Genomic DNA, 8133 nt, shown 5'->3' with positions numbered 1-8133 from the left:
CTTCCCCTTCCCCTTCCCCTTCTCCTTCTCCTTCTCCTCCCCCTGTAACAACAGTCAAAAATCCCCCCCAAAGCACCCCTCTCAATTCCAGAACATTCAATGACTAGCCTTTCAGACTGCTAATCTTATTCTATCAGAAATCTAAACCAGTGCAGAAACAAAATCCTTCTGCTGTCTTGACCGTGAACGTAGGGTTGTAAGAACAGAAAAAGTATTTTGAGCAGAGCTTGCTTCTGGTGTTGATGTTGGTACAAGCATTTAAGCAGTTTGCTCCACGGTTTATTGACCTCCATCTCCTTTCTAGAACTGGGACAGTTCAATCTGTCTCGTAGATGGCAAGTCATCTATGAAACACCCCGAACACTTGAGCTTGCTGTAAGGATACCTGGTAGCGACGACTCTTTAAGCAGCAGAAGGGAACATTTTGATGCATTCACCAAAGGACTTTATTTGCTACGGGAATTTGCTTTGGCTAATGCAACTTTTAAGACCTGTTAGTTCACTCCAAGGCCAGGGAACATTTATGTAAGGAATCTTCAGTAACATTCCTTCAGTTTGGCAAGTCCGGAGCTCCCTCATGCCAGTTTTTCCCTCTTTGGAGTATTCAACTCGCGTATGGCTTCATTTGACTTCCAAAATGTTTTCAATGTTAAAAATAAGGCAGATAAGATCAAGTAAACTTAAAAGAGACATTGATGTTGCTTTTCCTTCATTCTCGGTGCTTTTTGTTCTTGGTTGTTTTGAAACATGGAGCACAACCAAAACCTGCCCTTTGACTTTTCTTTTCACTAGACAAGTCAGCTTGCATTAAGGGTGCTTCTTAAACGGTGCTGACACATATTTCCCAAAGTACACCCTGCAAGCCTGGAGGCTGAAGCTCATAGACCCAAGCGCTGGCTCTTAGGCTGGTAATTGCATCATCCACGACAGTGTTCTGTGTTAAACAAGTGCTGGCGATTCTAGAACTTTAATGATTAGACGGGACCTTTCTTCATTCTGTTCCCACTTGTAGAGACTTAACTCTCTAGAGCCCAGACTGTGCTGGTTCCAAGGCCCTGGGATATGGGTAAAGCCTGGGTCTTTGGGGGCTCTGAAGTATTGGTAAGGCCTAAGTGCTAGGTGGTCCTAGGGTATGGGACAGGCTTAGATACTAGGAGGCCCTGGGGTGGGTAAGGCAGATACTGAGAGGTCCTTGAGTCTGAGGAATGAGTACTGGATGGTCCAGGGGTGTGGAGGAGGCTGAGGTACTAGCAGGCCCTGGAGTGTGGGTAAGGCAGAGGTACTAGGGAGTTCTTTTGGTGTAAAGTAGCCTGAGCTTTCCTTGGCTAAAACAGTGAACAAGAAAGTGAATCTGGAGAAAAATCTGGAGTAATATCGCCTTGATTCCAGGTGAGTAAACTCAGTCTTACTTTCCAATGTGTCTAGAGACAAAGTAGCACCAGGAAGGCTAGTTTGTCTTTGCCCTGCCATTCACAAGAGGAGAGAGATGGCAGGGAGCATGCTTCTTCATCATAGGCCCCAAGAGAGAAGTTGCTCCATCAGAATGTGTGCCATGGGAACGTAGAAAAGAAGTACTGTGAAGAATACAGTGGATGAACAAGAGAGCCAAGACGTGCAGGGGAAAGGACTTGCCATACCTTCAGGATATGACTGGAAAACCACCACTTTCAGTGAAGTAGTCTCTGTTGAGACACCAGTTAGTGGCAAGACTAGGGGTAAGAAATAATGTCACATATAGAGCCTAGAGCTGGGTGGAGACTACAAGTGGACAGATCTGGATACAGGTGTGCAAAGGGGGGAAGAAGCAGGCACAGGAGAAGCGAGAGGTATGTTCTAGGTGAACCCTGCTTAAGCTCAGCCTAGTTTTGAGTCTTTGTATTTGAAAAGCTCACAGGGCTGTAGGCTAAACTCAGGAAAAAGTCATTCACCCAAGTATTTGTTGGTAAAATCCGTGAATGATAATGGATAAAAAAAAAACAAGCAAACCCTCTTTTGTACTTCATAAAAGAAAGATTAGCTGGGCGGTGGCGGCGCATGCCTTTAATCCGAGCATTTGGGAGGCAAAGGCAGGCGGATTTCTGAGTTCGAGGCCAGCCTGGTCTACAAAGTGAGTTCCAGGACAGCCAGGGCTACACAGAAAAACCCTGTCTCAAAAAAAAAAAAAAAAAAAGATTAAAGCATCTACTGACCATAGCATACCATAATGGCAGTATAACAGCATCTATAAGCTCACTCAGCTGTTCCACTCTTGGCTTTATGCACGAAGAGATTAAAGTCAGCATGTAAAAGAGATACAGGCACATTCACATTCACTGCAGTAACTCACAATAGCAGCCTACAACAGTAGTCTATGTCCTTCAGCTGGTGAATGGGTAAAAGAAGTATGGTATTGCACATAACAGAGTATTATTAAGTCATAAGTAATGAAACCTTGTTCCAGGAGTATGGATCCTATTGGAGGATAGTGAACAAAATTAACCAGGCAAAGACAGGTATGGAAAAATGAAAAAAAAAAAAAACCTAAAAGTAGAAGGGGGACTGAAAGGAGAGGGTAACCATGTGATGTTTAGGGTGAGGGTGGAGAGAGAGGAAGCAAGGGAGGGTAAAGGAAAGGTCGATGATCAATATCTAATGTAAGAATGTAGTACTGCAAACCTTTTATCTGCGACAGTTTTGATGGTGCACACTGTGATAGTGAGCTTCTGTCTTAGAACCCAAAGAGGGATTTGCAGCCCCATAGGAGGAAAAATAATATGAACCGACCAGTGCCCCCAGAGCTCCCAGGGACTAAACCACCAACCAAAGAGTACACATAGAGGGACCCATGGCTCCAGCTACATATGCAGCTGAGGATGACCTGTTGGACATCAATGAGAGGAGAGGCCCTTGGTCCTCTGAATCAGGCTTGAAGCCCCAGTGCAGGGGAATGCCAGGACAGGGAAGTGGAACTGGGTGGGTTAGTGAGCAGGGGGTTGGGGGATGGCATGAGGGGGGTTTCAGAGGGGAAATGAGGAAAGGGGATAAAATTTGAAATATAAATAAAGAAAATATCTAATAAAAAAAGAAACTAAGTTAAGACAAAAAAAACCCCTCAAAAACAACAACAACAACATTATCCTGTAACTTAACCCATATTAATAATTTAAATAAGCTGTTGAGGGACACAGTAGTTGTTTTTCCTCTTTCTGACCAAAGCAACTTAAGGACACTCACATGACAGCTTTCAAATGTTTCTAACTCTAGTTCCAAGGATCTAACACTCCCCTTGTCTTCCTCAGGCTCCAGCCATGCTTATAGCCTACACACACATATAGGAAAACCACCCATACACATAAAACTGTCGGGAATGTCAGAGGCAAGTGCATCTCTATGAGTTCAAGGCCAGCCTGGTATAGACCGTGAGTTCCAGGTCAGCCAAGGTTATGTGGTAAGACCCTGTCTCAAAAACTAACAAAAAAACCTTAAGAAAACAAACAAGTAAACAAAAATAGAAACCAAAAACTAAAAAAATAAAACAAACAGCCCCCCTACAAAAAAACCAAAAGCCCAAAGAAGCCAAAAGCCAATCCATCCAAACCAAACCAAATCAAGCCAAACCAACACAACAAAAACCTTAAGGGCAGAAGCATTTACTTTGTTCCCCAGATTGAGGGTTTGATCCATCGTAACAGAGGAGGCACAATGACAGGAGGGTGAGGAACCTGGTCACGGTGACATCCACAGTCAAGAGACAGAGAACTAAAAATTGTGCTGTTTAGGTACATTTCTCCTTCTCGCATAATCCAAGAGCCTAGCCCAGGGAATGGCGGCATGCCTTTAGAGAGGACCTTTCTACTTCAGTTAAGACCATTAAGATAATCTCTCACAGGCACACCGAGGCCAACCGAATCCCAAGAATCCCATAAGGTTTGTTCAGCTTCTTGTCTCTGGTGATTCCAGATCTCATCGAAATGACAATCACAAAGCACACTCGCCATCAGTGGGGTCTACACAGCATGCTTTAACTGTTACCTCCACGTGTTAACACAAAGAGAAAGTGACCTTGGTCTGTCATGGGGATCTTGATCTGGACTCCCTAAGGTGTCTTCGGACTTGTGATCTTTGTTCCAAGGATTCATGAGAGATGCACAGAGTGCCACTAGAAAACGGACCAGGCTTATTGTAGAGCATCTCTTTGAGGAGTGAGGGGAGGCCATCACCATGGGGACCATTTATGCCCATCTACATTTTGGGCAGGAATTATATTACCCACAAATTTTCTGAAGCATTCCTGATTGATGGGTACTTTCCTGTGCAGGTGATTGACAGGCCCGTTTGGACGAACTCTTTTGGAAAGAGGCAATGGCAGGCCTATTCAGATGAACTCTTTCGGGAAGAGATGATGGTATATAAAACCCTCTGTTGAGTAAGCTCATAAGGGTTGGATCTCTTGGAATCAGATATAGGCCACTAAGGAATAATGACTTACTGGCAGTTCAGGATCTCTTCCTGGGGCCAGTGTGTTGACTCATGTCTCGTTTCTTTGATCAGTAACCACAGTCCTCTAGGCCCTGTCCCTGGTTTTAAAGGTGCCTGATTGTGAGGGAAGGGTCCTCTAATCTTACTAGTAGCTACATCAACAGCACTAATTTAATGTGGAGCTTTCCCACTGAAAACACAGGAAAATGGTGCATCTCTTGTATAGAAGTTTCCCTGGTTACTTCATGTTCTTATGCTTTTGATTAAAATATTATATTTAAGCTTCTATTATTGGAGCCTCTTATCATCTTCATTCTTTTTTTTTTCCTTTCTATTTTGGGTTTTTTGAGACAGGGTTTCTCTGTGTAGCCTTGACTGTCCTGGAACTCACTCTGTAGACCAGGCTGGCCTCGAACTTAGAAATCTGCCTGCCTCTGCCTCCCAGGTGCTGGGATTAAAGGTGTGCACCACCACACCTGACTATCATGTTCACTCTTATTCTTTAAACCATTTACATCTTATTTCCATCTCTAGAAAAATATATATGAAAATGCTTTTTTAAAGCATTTTAAAAAATTATATATTTTCTTTATATACATTTCAAATGTTATCCCCTTTCCTGGTTTCCCCTCCAAAAACCCCCTATCCCCTCCCCCCTCCCCCTGCTCACTAACCCACCCACTCCCGCATCCTGGCCCTGGCATTCCCCTATACTGGGGCATAGAACCTTCACAGGACCCAGGGCCTCTCCTCCCATTGATGGCCCACTAGGCCATCCTCTGCTACATATGCAGCTGGAGCCATGAGTCCCAATGAAAAAGCACTTTAAAAGAAATCTTGCCACAGCTTCCAGATTTACCTACTCTCATGCTTTGTTGATTGAAAAGACATTCCAAGTTGTTAAGCTTGGGAGGCCCAGTGAAATTATGGGAATGGTGCTGCATTGTGTTGGAAGCCAGAGAATGGGCTCAGCCTTCAGATGCACACTAGCCAGTCTCAGCCCCTGGTCTTCCCCTTCCTTGTCAGGACCTGACTTCTAACGCTTGAAGTTTAAGGAGGGTGCTTTTTTATATATCATGTCCAACACTAGGTCTTCCTTGATAGCTGTATGTTCATCCCTATGATAAGAAGCAAAGAAAAGAGCCAGAGAGAAGGCTCAACAGTTAAGGGGGCTAGTGGCTCTTGTGAAGAGGACCCAGGTTAGATTCGCAGCACTCATAGGGTGCCTAGTAACCATCTGTAACTCAGTTTCGGGGCACCTCCATGGGCACTGATCATACACAAGGTACACATACACACATGAGTGCAAAAAACACTCGGACACATAACATAAAAATAAATAGACCTTAAAAAAATAAATAAAGTATTTCTAAAAGAAAGCCAAGAGAAAAAGAATGGAGGTATTATAGTTTGAGTGGGAAATGACTCACATAGTCTCAAGTATTTGAGTGCCCAGCCATCAGGTCCTATCATTGTTTTAGAAGCCTGTGGACCACTGAGTGGAGAGGCATGGCTAGGAGAAGTGGGTCACAGAGGATTGGCCTCCGAGGGTGATGGCCTGGCCCAGGTATGGCTCAGCCTCTCTGCTTCTTGGCTGGTGCCAGGCTATAAATGCCAGACTTGTTTTGCTCCCACACAGACTTCTCCCATGTGTTCCCTAACACGACAGTGTGTGCTGATGTCCTCTGGAACTGTTTGCCGTTAAGTTTTTCCATCAGTGATGAGGAGAGCCATGCATGCTGAGAGCTGCTTTGGAATGCAGACCCTATTTAATTGCATGACTCCTTTGGAGAGAAAACTGTCAAGAAATATCCACGCAGGGAACTAGACGATTTCTAATATTTCTCCTGCTCCAAATCTAGGTTGATTTCCTCCATCATTTCTCCTTCACATGTGCAGTAACTGAGTAAGTATATGTAGATACTAGGGCACACACATATACTCCAGTTGGTCAGGGCTTTATAGAGAAAACGGAACCCAGAGGATATGATTAAGGAATTAACTCAAGCAAGGGTGGATGCCAGCAGCCTGCAGTCTGCAGCGTAAGCAGTAGTCTAGGGAGGGGAGGAAAAGTTACAACCAAAGAACAGACAGACTCATCCGCTGGCCAAATTCCTGCTGCCTCAGGGCAGCCCAGTCTTTGTTGCATAGGCTTTCTGATTGGAGACTGGTCTCATTTGGCTTTACCCAAAACCTTATCCTTTAAATGCTAATCTCATCCCCTCCCCCAAACATACCATCAAAGCCACCAGAATCATGTTGGACTAAAAGGTGCTGTGTTCCAGCGAAATGGACATATATTAACTTCTCAAATATCATGTAGAAGAAAATAGGATGTCATAGCATGTGGTTCCCATTTTCCCTGGTAAATGAATATGTACCAGAACACAGGCTATCTGGCGGGCTTTATCTTACAGAGGATGACAGAATTAGGAAAAATCAGTGTTTCACTGGCATGAGAAGGAAATCCTGCTCAGTTTAGATGTTAAATGGCCTCTGATTTTTCAATTAGGTTGCATGAAGCCTCTCCGCTTCGCACAGATGTTGGTTGTGTTGGCACAGGGCGACATCTTCCATCCTAAATGACACTGTCCAATGATCTCTTTAACTAATGTCCCAACTCAGCCTCTTGCCAGTCTCCCTCTCTTCTGCCGCCTGATTACTATTAATCTGTCCCACCGGCAGCCTTCCTACCTTGTTCATTTGTTGCTATTGACCCCAGCAACTCTTCTATCTTATGGCATTGCATAATAAACACACAAACATACATTTGGTAAGTAGTTCACTACAACAAGCCTATGCATGCTCACATTTGTTTATTTGGCAATTGTCTTTGATCCAAATGCAAGGCTTAGAGTAAACTCATTTGAAAGAACAAGAGAAAAAGAGGGAACATGTTCACAGTTACTGATAAACACAATGAAGATTCCAGTTCCCCTTACTCCGAGCTCCAGACATAATCTACATAGCTTGACAACATAAATCGTGGAACAGAGCACGTCTGTGTAAGGCAGCGTCCCTTAGGAAGGCATCTTATTGCTTGCTTAATTACTCTATGTTCTGTATCTGCAGAGTTCCCAAGTTCCCAAGCTGTCTAAATATCAACATCGTGTAAAAGAAATGTTTTCATTATTAAATGACACACCTGGCATGTTTGCTGATAATGATATTATAAATTCCCTAAATTCCCAAGCAGCAGTAATAAGACTTTTAAAGCTAATTTATATTCATCCAAGAGTCTTTGCCTAAGAACCGCTTTTCTGTGTTGCATCAAGGTCATAACTGAGGTGCCTGTGTTAAGATTGGGAAGGTGAGGATGCCATGATTCTTTCTGCTTTTTAACAACGTCGTCTTTTGGGAAAGGCATGATAGATAAGGATTTCAAGAAGATTGACCTTTTTAAGGGTCTATAATGAAAGAAGTGAGAAATTTGGCCCCAAATATGGTCAATGTAGTAACTGGTCTTATTAGACATTTTACAATTAGTGTTTGCACTAGAGGATTCCTGGTGTTACCAGTTAACTGGACTTATCAATTAACTGGAAAGACTCAACAGAAAAAAACTCAGTCATTGGCTATATTCGTAATTAGAGTGCTTTTTCATAATTATAGTGTTAATTACATCAAAACCAAAGAAATTAGAAGCAACATTGGAAAATGAAATGTTGCATGATC

This window comes from Mus pahari, chromosome 13 (genome assembly GCF_900095145.1).
Source record: "Mus pahari chromosome 13, PAHARI_EIJ_v1.1, whole genome shotgun sequence".
Taxonomy (NCBI): domain Eukaryota; kingdom Metazoa; phylum Chordata; class Mammalia; order Rodentia; family Muridae; genus Mus; species Mus pahari.
This window is presented reverse-complemented; position numbering follows the sequence as displayed.